Source organism: Rhipicephalus microplus, chromosome 8 (assembly GCF_043290135.1).
Source record: "Rhipicephalus microplus isolate Deutch F79 chromosome 8, USDA_Rmic, whole genome shotgun sequence".
NCBI classification, from domain to species: Eukaryota; Metazoa; Arthropoda; class Arachnida; order Ixodida; family Ixodidae; genus Rhipicephalus; species Rhipicephalus microplus.
In genome coordinates, this window is record NC_134707.1 from 30,820,825 (window position 1) to 30,838,466 (window position 17,642).

The 17,642-nt window shown below is 44.1% G+C and overlaps 1 long non-coding RNA gene across 1 annotated transcript; it reads right to left on the bottom strand.

The window, feature by feature from the left end:
- Window positions 1–4,598: 4,598 nt before the first annotated feature.
- LOC142768438 (uncharacterized) lies at window positions 4,599–6,270 on the bottom strand. The gene is made up of 2 exons (XR_012885283.1): window positions 6,156–6,270; window positions 4,599–4,927 (listed from the first exon to the last, which is right to left on the bottom strand). It is a non-coding gene; the product is annotated as an uncharacterized LOC142768438 (long non-coding RNA).
- Between the last annotated feature and the right edge of the window lie 11,372 nt (window positions 6,271–17,642).

Consider the following 17,642-nt stretch of genomic DNA (forward strand, 5'->3'; position numbering starts at 1 on the left):
TGAGTACAGTTAAATATTTGCTTTAATTGGCACCGTGAGGACAAGCGCATTGAGTGTTAGTTTGCCTTTTTTGTTTCACTTTGGACACCGTGCTTCAATCAAAGCCAGAGCATCGTTCAGCGATTCTTGGGCCTTTACGACATGAATTGACTAGTGTGTTAAACAGTTATCGGCGAACAATCGTTCTCTTTTACTGTCGGTAGTAATAAAATTGGTTTTGTTATTGTATGCCAACCATAAAACAATACTTAAAACAGAATCTCGCGTTACACCTTGTGCCCTGATGTGCTTTTGCTCATTGTGTAATGATATTCTTTGCCTCAAATTTGTGCTAAACGTTAATAAGGAGGTTATCAACAACGAGTATTATGCTAACATTCCTAGTTCTTCAAAGAAACTTCTTTTACGAGGGAAAAGTTTGGCATCGTATAGCATGTATTACAGGTCGGTTTCAGTGCCCTTCGAATGAACTGCAGTGTTTTTTTTCTCTTCAAGAAATAAACAAACAATTTAACAGTAGAAGCATACGCACGAAAACTGTTTAGCTAGTGAATGCGATAATTTTATGATCGTTTTGCTTCACGTCGCCATACAAAATTACAAGAAAACATTGGCTTAACAGTTTTTTTTTCACTGAAATAAAGCTTTTCTACCATTCCATTGGCTTAACAGCCGAAGACCACGGTGTCTACATGTCTTAGGTAAAAAAGACTATAGCAGCGAATCCTTTTTTTTTTCTTGGGCTATTGATATACCTGATGTTCAATGGCTGCTCTTAATGTAAACCACGAAAGCACCCAGCTGCTGAAAATTTAGGGCCTCTGGTAAAGAACCTCAGCTCATCCACTGGTGATCTAGATGCCTCTACAGCGGCCGGCCTTAAAAGGTCACTAGAAAAAGACAGATTTGTTACTCATATCAGTGAAATATTCTCATATTGGTCATTACATATTACTGAACATTGCCAAAATCACCACGCTTGCTACGAAGAGTTCTAAGGCAAGCGAGATAACACGCAGAAAAAAGTGGAGGGAAAGAGGACTGGTATCGCCATTACCTTGATATCATAGCGCCAAACGACGTGACGTCATAAATTTTGACAGTTTTTACTAGGTATTGCGTAATTGTTAACCAGAGAAAATGAAGTGCATTGTCCTCGGTGGGATCCACAAATTTTAGATACCAATTTTGAGAAAATGTCTTTCAGCCAATGTTGCCAAAACACAAGAAACGAGCTTAGAAATGCGTCACGTTACACGGGACGTTTTCGGCGGGCAATTCAAAAGAAGGAACTTTGGTTTCTTCTCTATTAACAAAACTATGGCGGGTACAGTTATTATATTGAAGTTCTCACAGGACAATATGCCGATCTAAACCAATTCATTGTTTGAATTAAGTATCCCTTTAATGTCAAACCATGGCAATGGCCCGAAAGGTCCTAAAATAACCCCCGTTCTGGTACCTCCGCAGGTAAAATTCACCACTTCTAAGCCTGAGGGCGGGAGTTCGCATCCCGGCCACAATGGCTGCATTTGCATGGAGGTAAAATGCATGAACACCCCCGCATGTATATTTACCTGCCTGTTGAGTCAACGCACGAGGCCTAAATTGACACGGAATCTCCCACTATGGCATGTCTCGCGTGGGTATTTTAATATTGGCATGTAAAGCCCCTTGAATTAAAAGAGCAAGTTCGATTCAAGAGGCAAGTAAAGCCCCTTGAGACCTTTGACTTTAATTCTAACTTCCAACACCTGTTAAAGCCTTAGAGCTTAAATATTCAATGTCTTGATTTACTTAGCCAATGTGCTTAACTACACTGCAAAGGCCGTATTGCGTAATCAAGCATGTTCCCTCCACAAACTTTCAATGGTTACCCGTTCATGCAAATTGCAGCGGCATCTAAAAGCTGACTCCAATATTCTGGAATTGCTTCATAATATGCTTCACTGTGTACACGTGTTTCACAGTACACAACAAGTTAGCACTGTAGACATTATTGCAACAAGTCACGTGACAATGACATATTCGCTGTGACACGTCCACTAATGCTTATTATCGTATCAAAAGCAACAGGCCGTACATCTCTTACCACAAATTGACCATGCATGCCGATAGCATATCGTGACGAAGATCACCCAGACTGGCGTAATTTTAGACCACTAGGTGGCGCAAGCAAGACCCGAACGCTTTGTGCGAGTGCTGTCTCACAAAAGGTCGATAGTAGTGGAAACATCGCTGTGCTCTGAGGATTCGACAAGGCTCCGCACTTCACCAGCATTCTCTGGTAAGCTGTTTTTTTTTTTTGTAATTGCGCAATAACAACAAACTCAAGTTTCGTGGCTATGTATCTTAAACGGCCAGGCTTTTAAGCGCTCACAGTCTCATCAGCTATGAAAAACAACCAACTGACCACAATAAAAGTGAATTACGGAACGACGTTTCGGCCCCTGTGTTCCGCACCTGATGGTTTTCCATCATACTATCGATCTCTATCTTGTTGATTGATGGCTGTGTTAGGCCTTCAAATGCTTAGAAAACGAGTAAGTTTAACAAGTTAGAAAGGAAGATAATAGTAATATTTACAAATATATTACCTATATATATGGGCTTTTACGTCCCAAGCGACGATACAATTAAAAAAGGTGCAATTGTGGAAGGCTCTGGAAATTTTCACCGTATGGTTATGTTACTTAGTGGGCATTGACATTCCACACAACACGGGCCTCTAGTATTCCGCGGCGGCCGGGATCGATCATGTGACCATTGTGTCAGCAGCCGAGCACAATTTAGAGAAATTTAAAATTAAAAAAAGTGTACGAGCAGACAAGAATCACGGAACGTGGACTAGTTTGGGTGTTTTGAAGCGTGGACACTTGGGCAAGTTGGTAGGACATAGCTGAATATACGTACAGCGCAACCTAAAAGTAAATACATTGCAACTACTTTTCATTTGCGCTGCTCGTATATTCGGTTACACTTAGCTTGGGTGGTATGGTTATCTCTCACTGTGTGGGTGTCTTCACACCTTTGCCTTGTTCATTGTGAATCTATTACAGGCGTGTATTTTTTTATTATACATGTGAACTCCTTTTACGTACGGAAGTCAACTCGGTCTACATCATTTCAGAAATACGAGTATGCTGCCGAGGGAGGCCTGACGGCTTAGCTATATATTACTTTGAGCGGCAGAAATCTAAGCTGAGTATTTGACGTGTGACCGCTGCTGTGAGGCCATATATGGTGGCGGCAGAACGCCAGTGCATGCTTGTGCCCCATAATATTGACCAAACCGTGAAAATGGTATAGTGGAAATCATTTGTAATGCTGAGCGAAACTTTACTTCGTATAGCTCGTCGAAGTCGATACTTTCATTTAGCAATACTGCACAACACCCGCAGAAAGTAATTTAATGCTATCCAAATCGCACCATTCCAGCGCAGCTGAAGCAGTAGCGCAGAACTGAACCGCATGGGATCTTCGTCAAATCTATATCGTAGTGCTGTATTTTACGTAATATGAAAGAATTTTTAAGGTATTCCATACCCTTTTGAGCAAGCTGATTGCGTCGCTGAATAAAATGTGTGACGCGTCTCTCATAACAATGATTTCGCTGCCCCGCCGCGGTGATGTAGTGGCTAAGGTACTCGGCTGCTGACTCGCAGGTCACGGTTTCGAATCCTGGCTTCGGCGGCTGCATTTCCGATGGAGGCGGTAATGTTGTAAGCTCGTGTGCTCAGATTTGGGTGCATGTTAAAGAGCCCCAGGTGGATGAAATCTCCGGAGCCCTCCACTACGGCGTCTCATAATCATATGATGGTTTTGGGACGTTTTGGGACATTTAAATCAACTAATCAACAATTATCTCGCTCCATTCCAAAGATCCCGTGCACACGTATTGGCCGTTCATCGGGAATAACTAAGTCACGTTGAATTTCTTCGTTGCTTAGCATACTGAGCAACGAAGAAATCTATGGAGACCAGCTCTCGAGCTCGATTTAGTATATTTTTAGGTTTTCTGTGACATCAGATAAATGTAGCTGTCATGTCCGCCTGTTCTGCGTCACTCAGCCACGGCTGCGCTCTCTGGACAATCCGTGACTGCTACCTCGTGCTCCTGCACAAGCCACACTGACGTGGTTGCTTTTGGATGATGGAAAAAAAACAACAAAATGGGCGAAAGGAAGCGCCTACTTACTCGTACGAGCTTTCACTAAAAACTAAACAAGGGACACATTTGCCAGTGAACTCCATTTTTTCATGCGTTTGAGCGGTGCCTGAGTAAAATTATCGGCACAAGCTGGGACACGACGGCTCGAGAATCGTTGGAGGGATTTGACATAAAAGCACGAGCTTCCTTATGTTTTTAGTTCGCAGGCTGTGATTAGGGTGGTTTGCACTTGATGTGTGCCTGGATTTATGCACGCGTCTGTACCTTTACATTTTTATGCAGAATATCATCAATAAGTAGCGGAAAGCTTTCGCTCCCCTAAAACACTACGGTTATTTTTTCCTAGCGCAAGAACAGCCATATTTCAGTGGCCTGTGCAGCAACATAGACTAGCCTCGCAAATGAATACTTCTATGGCACCTCGTGGTAGCTGCGAGGTTTTGTTTTATTTGCACTGCAGCATTTGATCAGGTGATGCACTGCCATATACGATAAGCACAGAAGAAAACGAAACACAACACAATACACATGAACACATACTAAACACGTTAAACACACAATACACATACTTTTTGGCACAAAAAGACTCGTGCACAAGCTCGACGAAGATTCGAAAAAAAAAAAGCCAATAATCGAGAATGGTAGGAAAACGATGAATGGTTGGTGGTGATTCATGCTTTCTTGTTCCACAGTGGAGGACCAGATGAAACACCAATTGTCTTGTAGTTTTGTCAAGTCCTCGTCTCGTTCTCTGCACTGCAAAAAGAAAGCATGAACAAATGTGATAGATGATAGTCGGAGACGTCAACCTCCGAGTCAAAAAATTAGCTCCGTATCTGCATGTTTCTCGGCAACGGTCATCGAAATACGATAGTGTTGCGTCTGGAAAGAGTAACAAAAAACGTTTATTTGATGTTCTGCGTGAGAAAATTGGTGAATTGTATTCTGGAGGCGCTGCGTTAGTCTCGATTCGTGCAGCGAAGGTGAACGAGCGTGTCTAGGCCCGTTAGACACGAGTGCTATCTGGCAGTTATCTTCAAAAAACGAAGGAAGGCGTGCGCGCCCGTCTTGGAGGCGATAAGGCGTAAAACGCAAAGCGATTGGCAGATGCCAACATTGTATAGTCATAGCAAAGCGTTGGAAACACTCGTCTTTTTGAGGATCGCGTTGCAATGTCAGCGCAGCGCGATAAATGCTACAGTCCTTAGAATTGTTTATGTATGCCTGCTCTAGTATAAAGAGACTCATACAAAATATTCACATGTTATGGTGCCTCAAATATGCGCAATAATTGCTGTTTAACTGACAATCGCACAAGTATGAACACTCAAAATTATATTGGGGGGGGGGGGGGGGGGCTTGCGGATGGGGTTGGCCGTTTAGGGTATCATTTGGTGCCGTTTGGGGTATCGTTACGGCGTACAGACAGAGTGACAGACGAAAATTTGTGCATTGAAGTACCCCAGGAACGAGTATCGCCTTTAAAAGCGCCACTGGCACGTGTCCTGCTATGTATGCGGTAAAGTATTTTTGAAAGTTTTGAATCTTGCGAAAAATTCTTCATTATTTTTTGTTTATATTTATTTATATGTTATGCTTTGGTCGTTTCATTTTTTATCTAGTCAGCACAGAGCGTTCTAAGCATGCTAGTAACACGCGTCTTTTAATTCTATCGGCGTCGTATTTTGTTTTATAGTACACAGCACACCGAACACTCTTCGTACAATCCTCGGGCCACTACCCCAGCTCTTTTGATCGCGCCAGCACCTGCCTTGTAAGATGATCTATAAAGACCCGTTGCAGCTTATCTAGCATGTACCACAGCCCTTAAAGCTAGATTGCCGCGTGTTGAAGCGTACTCAGGCGTTTTATTCCACAGATTCTGCGAAACACTGTAACCGATTCAGTTGATGTGCCACTCTATACAAGTGCGACTCACAACGTGCTATAAAATAAAGAATCACAATTTAGTCAGGAAAACTACCTCTGACAGTGCCTCCAAAATTTTTGAGTGGTAGTGTGCGGAACTGCTCAACGCCAGTGTGAGATGACGCAGCGCCAACAGGAAGGTAAAGCCATCACTGTCCAGTATTGCTTCCTCTAGAAAAAGAAAATAGCAAGTGCCTAATTCTGTAAGGTTGTACATTTTGAACATGCGCCGACAATGCTATATGTTTGTAACAGAACTACGTGAAGTGTGGCCGGGAATCTCGTAGAGTTATACGTCATACTTTTTCACCCATACGATTCCCCCAAAGGTCGCGGCATTGAGTCCAGACTGCGGGCTGCAGAATCTTCATGAGAGCGAACTATTAATGACCATCGCTGTCAGAATATTGGGTCTGCAACGCAAAAATACGATAATTTATCGTGATTTTGGGACACAGTGCCCAAGATAACTGACAGACAGAAGGTAACAAACGTGGTTTATCTTTCTGTCAAAGAAATCGCTATAACACGAAGACAAAACGTGTTTTCACAGAGGTAGATGAGCGTCTATTGTGCATTGTTACACCATACGGTCGAAGAAATGAACGCTGTAGCAACGAATTCTCATATCAGCAAGCAGAAAGGCAAGCAGAAACGGCGCACAAGAACACACACAGGATGAGTGGGGACTAACAACTTTCACTAATCGGCCCTAAAAGTCAAAGGACGGCGCATTGAATGAACGCACAAGTACACACAAGACGAGCTCGAACTACAATCGTCCCAATAGTTACTTGTGTTACATGTGTGTGAGCAGCAGGCTTCATTTCCCAGCGCGGCCACTGCAGCACGCGAAGTGACTTTCATGCTTTCTAACTTGAACGCAAACTTGCGGTGAAAGTCCAATACGTACAAACAGCCCATATCGCGAGGTGAGCTAGGGTGCACGAGTTGCATCGCCCGCTTGAGGCGCATGCGCATCGCACCGCGTGAAGCGAAGACCTTCAACGCACGCTTTCCAGACCCTTCGCGCCATCTCGCTAGTGATAACAACAGCATGCTAAGATTCCAATCTGTGATTACCACCAGTGGTTAATGATGTACATAAATAGCTCGCTAAAGAGCGTACGCTTGGTGGCCGGGTCGGTTCAAGCCACGCTGTGAAGCCAGAAGTTCTCTATAGGTGCGACTCCCGGGGACCAAACTTTTTCTTGAAATATTTTTCAACATGGTATCCGTGACGGAGATAAGCCAGTGGACCTGTGAGGAACCTCGGAAGGAATAACTTCCATGTTCAAATAATTCAGAGAATATTTTCTGATGCACGCAATCAAACAGGTGAACTCTGGCTCCACAGAGCGTGGCGTTTGACCACTCGGCCACAAATGCACGCGTAAATCAGCATACCAGCCCCGCTATTTATATACACCATTTACCACTGGTGATGCACCGACCTCGATCGCCTTTCACACGTCCTCACCCATTCATGCGCGCATGCTCATGTAGCTATGGGGGTGTTTTTTTGTATGCCTTGTGCTTCCACCGGGAAGAAAGATTGCGTTGAAGTTACCAAGCACGAAAAGGTCGCATCACTCGCTGCAGAGGCCCCATTTGCCAAAGCATGCTGTTCAAGCACAATTATAAAATAACAGGTACTTTTGTTAGTTCGCGCTGTTCCTGTGTACACCTGTGTGTACTTTTGTGCGTTTCGTGCGTCTTCTACATTTGAGCGGCGTGGTGAGTTTCGATCTGTAAACGTTTTTGTTCGCACTTGTCTTGTGTGTGCTCTTTTCATGCGTAATTTCTTATTCGATAGCACATCGGACATTTACATCTGCTTGCCGTTCTTCACGTAACATTTCGATTTGTTGATACCTCGTTCACTGCTTCGCCGATGCTGCGAAACTGCTTCTTCCAAATTTATCATGTCGTTTTTAGAGTTGACATTCTGAAATTAGGCACTTACCAGTGAGCTTTCCTTTGTACCAAAGAAACACGTAATATAAAAACTGATACTCATATCCTCTGTTGGAATGATTTATTCATAGTGTGAACATAACAAAAGGAAATGACGTTGCAGAAAACGAATGCTACCGTATAGTATATGAGCGTGTCCCCATTTTGTTAAGTGGAAACTTTTGGACTTATATCTAACGTGACCGAAGATGCACAACTGACACAACTGGATAAATCCAGTAGGCGATTCGGCTAACGAAAATATGGAGAACAATACTTGTTACTTGTTTACATTTCCGTAGTAAATATTGCACAATTTGAACTTTCAGTTTACATAATAATTATGATCCGGTTAAACTGCAACAGTTATTGTAGCCTAGGCTTTTTTTTTACATGTCTGTTCGACTGATTTGTGTGCTGAACAAAATCTGGAGTTTCTCAGTAACCTTTCCATGTTTCGTTCATTAGCAGCGAGAGTCTCGCTTCGGCAGACCTAAAACTTTACGCAAGCATGTGAGGGTTGTTGGCTCAGATGCAGCCTCGGGCAAGATCACATGTCATGCGACACCCTCTGAAGAAGTTTCGCGGGCTCGCCGTCATGACTATAAGCGGCGCTGACAAACAATCCCAGGAACCACCCTTACCGACGTACAAAACGAACTTTATAGTGATGCGCCTCGCATGGTAACTGAATTGGCAGAGCATCGGACACGTAATTCGAAGGTCATGGTTTCGTATCTAACTTAAAGAAAGAGTGAATGTCTGCCACTTGAATTCAGTCTGCTTTACCTAATATTTGCAACAGTAAAGGGACAACTTTTTTGTTAAAGAATGTGATTTGATTTGTGGGGTTTAACGTCCCAAAACCACCATATGATTATGAGAGACGCCGTAGTGGAGGGCTCCGGAAATTTCGACCACCTGGGGTTCTTTAACGTGCACCCAAATCTGAGCACACGGGCCTACAACATTTCCGCCTCCATCGGAAATGCAGCCACCGCAGCCGGGACTCGAACCCGCGACCTGCAAGTCAGCAGCCGAGTACCTTAACCACTATACCACCGCAGCGGGGCTTAAAGAATGTGAGTTACGCCCCGTTAAAGAACAATATCTTATGTCACCATATGCTTTCTTTAGCATAATTGTTTGTTGAATTGATTGGTTATCTTAGAAAGACAACGGGTACCTCGACGCGTTAGGTGTTTCTTGTTTTGTCATCAAAGTGTGCAGCCACGTAGATGCTTGAACTTCTTTACAAATGCATTAATGTTACGCGCACAAGCATGAATCTCCACTTAGCACAGTGGATGTGTCCACCGAGGAGTGATGCAATACAACATATTTATAAGGCGATGTGAACTGGCCCGCGTAATGCAGTCCTGGTGCACTCTTAAGAGCTAACGTTAAGCTCTCCTAGTTCTTCATGGGCAGATTGGAAACTGTGTGCTGCATTCATAAAATGTTGGACATACTGAAGGTATTATGCTTTATTTTTTCAAAGTTTTCAGCAAAATATATTACTTCATTTTTAACAATTTCATACCAAGTTTTTTTTAGTTTTTTACACGTATTGTCCAACCAAACTTAAGTGAAGCAACTTTGTTGCTGTAATGCGCATATTCCGAAATACTTCAGCAAGTTTCCTTGCACATTTGCCTTTTTCTTATGCTGTCGTCGTAGAATTTAACACCTTTTGGTACATTTAATATAACAAATGTTACGTCACTTTTAGGTGTCTACGCGGCTGAATGCGCTGTGGTTTCTGAAATCTTGTCTTTGCTTACATCTTGTTTTACGAGTTCACATCAGATTACTGAAAAATGTATCACAGAAATGACTCAATACCATTCTGATTTACCCAGGCAGACCCATATCATCGTTCACTTTGCCAAGAAAAGCTATGAAAACCAAGAGGAGCGGAAGGTTCTGAACGTCACTTGTTTGAAGCCGGTTTCCATACCAATGACGCAACAAAGAAGTGAAGATGAACAGGAATTGATGAAACGTGAACTGCAGTGTTCTCTTGTATCTGCACCTGCAGTGTTAGCAGATGAAGGGCTCATAACGCCATGCAATGCCACTGTGCTGAATTCCTCTTGTGAATCAGGAGCTAGCTTCAACCTGAAGGCGGCGATCGCGCCGCCAGCAGCGCCTTTTTTCGATGAAGTAACAAACGCGCCACTACAGGGATCCACTGAAACACAAACTGCTGAAACTCTAGGCCAAAAAGAGGTGTCTGTTCCTTCATATTGTGGACTTGTTACTAGGGCGCAATTGCTTGCTGATGAGACTCAACCCAAAACGTTGTTTTATGGTGAAGACGAGCAAGTGCTGCCCTCTCTGACGGAGGCAACATCGAGTACTTTGCAATCAGAGCCAACCGGATCACGAATTAGAGGAGAGCTAGCCCTAGATCCGGTTCCTGCACTTTTAGACTGGGGATTCATTGAGGATGTGCAAGCACCTGTTCTCTCTTCCACAGCCAAAATGTCGGATCACACAGAACCTCAGCAAACACTGCCCTTATTTACAGAAGCAACATCGAGCACTTTGCAACCAGACGTCACCGAATCACCAACTCGACGGGGGCTAGCCCAAGAACAGTTTTTTGCACCTTCAATTCGTGGACTATTCAAAAATGTGCAAGCACATGTTCCCTTATCCACAGCCAAGACATCAGATCATTCGGAACTTGAGCAAGTGATTCCCTCGTTGACTGAGGCAACACGTAGTACGCTGCAACCACAGCACATTAAACAGCATACCGCACCCCATCCAGGTAAACAGCAGGCTCTCGAACCTCCACACAGGACTTTCGGGATGTGCGAGCTAACGCGTGCTAAGGCCCTGTCTGGAACGGCATCACTGCAGGAATGGCCAGCGCAGCCTTCTCTTACAGCAGCGACACTACGTGTACCTGATGCAAAGCCCCTTCAACCAACATGTACACGAGAGCTGGCCGCTGGACTGGTTCCTAAGTCTGTTTTCTGGCTGTTTATAAACATTGTAGTCTTGCCTTACAAAGCCGTAATAAGGAAACTTTACTGGAGAGAACTTCTGAAAGCATCAATGCCTGTGCGTTTGTTTATGAAAGAAACGCTTACAGTGCCACCAAGAATTTTCGAAGAACACGTTCAAAAGCCTGGTTGGGAATTAGGAACGCGTAAGCAGTTGAATGATCTCAAGGGCCAACCCGGGACGTTGCTTCATGTTGCAGTTCGAACTAAGTCTCCAGCTGCGACTTTGTTTACAACAGCGAAACCAAGTACGCTGCAACACAAATATGTCTTGTCACCAACTGCAAAGAAAGCGACTATAAAACAGATTCATGTTCTTCCAAATTATGGATTCCAGATGTATACTAGATCCAAGGCCCTGTCTGAGACGTTTAATGAGACGGCATCACTGCTGGAATGGCCAGCACAGCAGTTAAATCATCCTAAGGGCCGACCCGGGACGTTGTTTCATGTTGTTCCACCGAAGTCTCCAGCTGCGCCTTCGTCTACAACCTCGAAAACGAGTACATTGCAACATAAATATGCCTGGCCACCAACAGCACAGGAGTTGCTTATAAAACAGATTCACGTTCCTCCAAGTTATGGATTCGAAATGCCTACCAGACAGTGTGGGATGAAACTTCAGCAAGCATCTGGATTGGACCTTTTCCTCACAATAGTCACTCACCTTCCCTTGCAACAAGCGTCCACCCAGCCCACTGCTTCTCAAAAAGAGGTTGTAGCTCCAGGTTGGGGATTCGTCACTTGCTTAGAGTCACATGGTCTCAAGGACATACTCAAAAACTTCAGTCACAGTAAACAACAGCAAGAATCGCATAGTCGTCTAAACGAGCAACAAATGTGCAAGACGAGGTCACCAGCCAGCCATAAAATGCTTCTTGTTGAAAAAATATATGAACGTATAAAAATGAAGCGCACATCGCGAATGCCCTCAAAGTGTTCACTAGTTACTCAGTTGCATAAACGTCCAACAGAAAAGTTGATCAAAAGGTCTAGTGTATTAGTGAACAATATTGAACTTCGCCTGGATGAAGCGCAGTCTGGAGTTGATAACAGCAGCAGTGACTTGAAAAATCAAAAACCACTCCCACGAACTTCATTGCGACAAAAAGACGAAAGTGAAGCCTCCATGGAGCTAATATTTACCAAAGTCACCACGCAGTCAAAAGAAGTGAACTCGTCTAGCATCAATGCAGCGCTGAAACTGAACGATTCTTCATTTCAGGAATCTAACGCTAGAAACGATATGACGCTATCAGTGTCAGGAAGAGTTAGGGTAAAAACAGTAGCACCTTTGAAGCGAGAGAAGGAGCAAAAGGAGGAGCCTCCAGCCAATCGAACACCACCTGAAGTAAAGGAAAAGTCAAAAAACGAAGCAAAATTGCCGGAACATACGCCTGCTGTGCACTTGAAAGCACGACCACAATTTGAAGTAACGTCAACGATAATATCAATAAACAAGGTTGAAGCCCCTAAAATTGAGGCTGCACCGAAGAAGACTGCAAGAAAAACTGGCACAAAGTCCAACACAGCTCTCACAGGTGGTTCGAAAGAAGTGGAAATCAGCTCGAAATCCGAAATACCATCGAGAAAATGTTCCTCAAACAACAAAGCAACACCTTCTAAGCAACACTGTGGCCAGAATTGCGAATCAGTAGATGATGAAATTGAATGTGTTGGAAAACGTGTCTCAGAGCAAGTAAAGGGGCCGAAGAAAAAGCCTTTCTCCGTTGAGCACTCTTCAGCTCCAAAAAGTATGGCACAGTTTATACCGCAGATTGAGCCGCTGAATGAAGAAGCCGTCATTGAGAAGCAGTTTTCACCGAAAGAGAAATCATTACGAAGAAACATTCCAGCATCTATTACAGATGGGTCTCATAAAGGTCCACGAAATATCTACAAACCCAGCCCTAAACCACATACTTCTGCCACCGATTGTTCTACACAAGTAGCTATGGCATCGCCGAAAAAATCAACTCCGGAAAGAATGCCTCTAGAAAACCAGGCACCAGCTGCAAAACAAAAGCGTGAACAAAAGGTGGTGTCACCACCTGAAAATTTCCTTTCTGTGGGAGAAACGCCATGCGAGAGGAAAGAAACAGCCCCCAAAGCGGCGAATTTGTCAACAAATCTACTCGCACTTGGCTCCAAAGATGTCGAGAACAATTCGAGTCCACAACCACTGCCGTCGCAGAATCATAGACGTGACCTCGTCATTAACGCAGAAGTAACAGCACCCACTTGGCGTAGCCCTACGACAAAAACCGACAGAAAAAGCTCCTTGTTCGGCGGGGAATACACCTCACCTATGGCGCACAAAAAACTGCCTACAAAATTATGGAAGCATAATGCAATGGCTGAACTACCTTCTCAGTCTTGTGTGACGTTCCCTGCAGTAGCTTACAAAGGTGATTCTTCTGAGATGTCTCAGCCACCGGGTATTCCTATAATCAAGATTGACTCAGCACACGACGAACAAGAGCACAGCTTGTTCGAAACGCTGAGCACTCCTAAAGAAAGAAAGCAGCGAATGAGACAGACAGCTGTTCTTGAGAAACCTCCTTGTATTAGAGACGCAAATGATAGTATCGATAATAAAGGGGATTCCCAGAACGTAATACCAAAGCAAGCGCGCCGCGAAAGTACACCATCGGCACAGCGAATGCAAACTCCGACAAGGTCCTGGACGGATGTGGTGGCCGGGGTTACAAGTATGGGACCGACGATGTCGCCGGCTGACACAGATGCGCGTGCCCTGTCGGTTCAAATTGGCGATTCGAAAGTAGAGGACTCGTGGAAGGGTTCTCCACGGGCTCAGTTAAAACGAGACGGGTTTGCGCAAGAATACCTGGCATTGGGCACAAGGTTCCCAACAAAGGAAACAAAGCAGGGTGATGGAGACGACGCGAGAAACTTCACGCCTATTCAAACTGGACCTCGAGAATGGATCGAATCGCTCAGGAAAATCAAAGAACCTCAACAGCGCGAGGAGGAACGCCTGTTCATACCACGGCTACAACAATCCAGTACGTCGCAAGATAAACAGCGTAAACCAGATATGAATGTACTCAGTCTCACAACACCTCCGTTGGAGTTACCACACTACAAGAAAACATACAGCGATGTTTGTAAAGGTACCACAGAAAGGAGACCAGGGGTCGAAAAAATCGCTCCGAGTGGGCATTCGCCGATTCAAACCGTTGGCATCGAAGCTGTCATCCGCAACCATTCAGCCACACTAACGAAGAGCCCGGGAAGTGAACACAACACAAGTGATGCAACTTGGCACTACGAAGGTTTACAGCATTTTCAAGACATGGGAGAAAGCAGCGACGACGAGGCTGAAGCCAGCAAATGGGAGTGGAATACAGGTGGAACGACATGGAAACCTAGAAAGGCACCTATGCTATTACCATATTCACAGAGCGGTGATGTACAGTGGACACCTCACAATGCGGACGCTTCCGATTATCTGGTTTCCACCAACAGTTTAAGGTGGGACGTTGAACAATCACAAAATCACCCTTACGGCAATCGAAGCCAGGGACCCCACACAGATACACCGCTGCTCGATGTTCTTCCCGTAAGCAGGCCCACGTTTGCCACTGCCCTACATGGCATCTTCAAGGATGAATCCGCCCAGCGAGATGCTTCGAGGTGTCCACGCACATTCTCCCCTTCAGAGTTGTTTTCGCTCTTTGGGATTACAGAACTCGAGTAGCAGCTTTATAGCGAGCCCACAGTCGGAGGCAGACCACGTAAAACAGGACCTGAAAAGTCGCAGCAATCTCTCTGTGCACATCAACGTGCTCCTCTTTGCAATGAAGACGCGTCGGCTGCAACGACTTGGTGTGACATTAAAAAAAAACTGCAGAAATTTACAAGTTCACTGAGCGCCAGAAATGCAGAAAAAAATAAACTATCATTGAAGTTCCCAAAGGAAGTGACGTTATGCTTCCGCCACGCAGCTGAGTTCGCTCACTTCGAAGAAATCCATGAACTCCGACTCTCAAGAAACCGCACAGCTTACCTTTCTCGAAGCCCGGCCATCGGAAATATTCAAAATGGAGATGCATGTTGGACGAATTGCACGTACGAGAAAAGAGTTATAAACCGTGACACCTTTCACTACAAACCCCTGTCTGCAGTAAGAGTGGCGTAGCTGCGTCTTTTGGATGCCAACAGAGAAGGTATCACGAAGACCCACATTTCTGAACATTCATGCCGCATAGACATCTTTCGAATGTTTTCTGGCTTTGTGCTCCAATTTTCACCAAGGTAGCCCAGTCGCATCACTTGTCGACCCAACAGCTAACCCCGTGCTGGCAGATTCTTGGACGTATCAGTGTGCTGTGCGTGTCATTCGACGTCCTTATCAGCATCTTCAGATTACTTGGAGCACAAAGCGATCACTCGAGCGCTCACCTAAACACTTTCCAGGCACAGTGCACTTAGAATTAGTTTGCAGGACAGTTGTATGTAACTATGCTCAAAGAGATCAAGACTTGAACTTCAAAGTGTCCCTGAAGGCGCCGACCACATTTTCACTTTATTCATTCATAAAACTCTCGTTTATTTTACATCGTAGCACTGATAAGTAGAAGCACTGACTCACATTCAAGTAACAAGACAAGATGCACCGCTTGTGTTACTGATAACGAAGAGCCATCTGTTATCAAGGACTTGGCTGGAGAATAATTACGATCAAGCATGACCTTTTAAACAATATATTGACAAATAAAGTATTTTCATCCCACTGCTTGTTTCTACCACTTTATTTCTCAATCTTCTCGGAGGTAGGAGTAAATGCTCACCTTGGAGCTACCTTTATAGCTCGAACCTAGTACGCTGGGTTGAACCTTCATAGCAAATAGGCCGTTGCTTGCCCGGTCAGTCTAGTAGGTAAGAATACATCTACGCTACGATGTGACCATGTGGAATGTTTGAAATCTTCATTCAAGAAGTCGTTTGCGATGTCGGTGTTGAAAATTGCAGCCAAGCTATATTGCAAAAGCAATAAATCAACGGCGGGTTAACATAACATTATCTCAATCATTTTTCAAGGTACTCATTCTGTACTGTTAATTATTTAATTATTAATTTTTACTGCAGCCCGCCATAGGCTATGGCTGGAGTGACGATGACATCACATGTCAAGTGCAAGCGAAAAAATTGGTCATTGGCAAAGCACGAAAAAACCCAGGCAAAGCATTGCAACTGTCAATCGTTGCAGAAAAGTAGCTATACTTGTACAAATCAGTTTTATATTAACGGCAAAAGATAAAGATTATGCGAGGCACGAGTGCAGGGAGGTTAAGCAAACTGAAAGTACTCGTTTAGGTGGGCAGAACGTGGGTACTCAATCAAGGTATGCATCAACTTTCACTTTTCTTGCGCTGACGTGTTGCCAATATAGTCATACATAAACTAGAAAGTTCCCAAGAGGGTGAACAGCGCCTATCGTAGTTTTTTTTTCTGAATGCTTTTCTGAAATATCCTTTTCTGAAGGGACTCAATCTTGTAAACACCGTTTTCACGAAATATATTCCAAACAGTAGATGCATATTCTAGGACTGAACGGATTAGTGTTTTGTACGTGAGCAGTTTGGTTTCTTGAGGTAACTTTGCTGCAAATACGTTCAAAAACGCTGAAAACTGCTGCATAGAAGTGGCGCTTCACGCAATAGAATCCCTCACCTTATCAAATTTCGCATCTTAGCTGAATTTTTTTTAAGGTATGAAGTGCTGGTTTCAAGGCATAGACTGTGCTCGATGACACCAGCGCTCAGTAAAAGTACTATACAAGGCAGGAGCAGCAGACGGTACTTCCCTTCTGCGGATTTCTCTTTTCTGTGTAGTCACCCGCCAAGTAGTGGCTCCACTGTAAAGTAGCAGAACGCTCTGTTAAATATCTGTGAGCGCATGTGCTCTACAGAGCCCAAGCTATACGAGGAACGTTGTCTCGTGGTGTTCTGGCCGAGCAGATTATGATTTAGTTCCGTATAAACAGGTGTTACGCTTATTGCGTATCAGTGGGCGCGAGCTCAATTTACACGTTTGGAAAGTGTCTGGTTGTACTAAGCACGTAGTGCAATCTATACGAAACTTTCTTGCACAATTTTGCTAAGGCCCGACGTAGAGTACAATGACTTATTGACGCCCCTTGCCAAACACACCCAGTCGCCTACAGGAAAGGTACAGACCTCCAGGCAAACGTGTTTCAAGGTAAGCACAGTAGTATTTATACATAGGAAAAGAAAACTTGAGTAGAGGATTTTCCTGCCGTTAGCAGGTAATAAGCGTCTGTACGCATACATGTCAATATTTAAATGTACTAGGTTGTGACGCATTACTATATATTACCGGCCTTCAGTAATCATAGTGATAGTTGTTGTTATCCTGTTATCAAGGGTGATGAAGAATAAAATACGTAAACTTTAGCCTACTGTTGAAAAGTTTAAATTAAAACAAATACCTCCCCACAATTGTGCCTCTTTCCGTGGACCACTGACGTCAGTCTGCTGCTTAATAATTTCACCAACTTCAAGCTCCGGTTTAACGTATTGTTG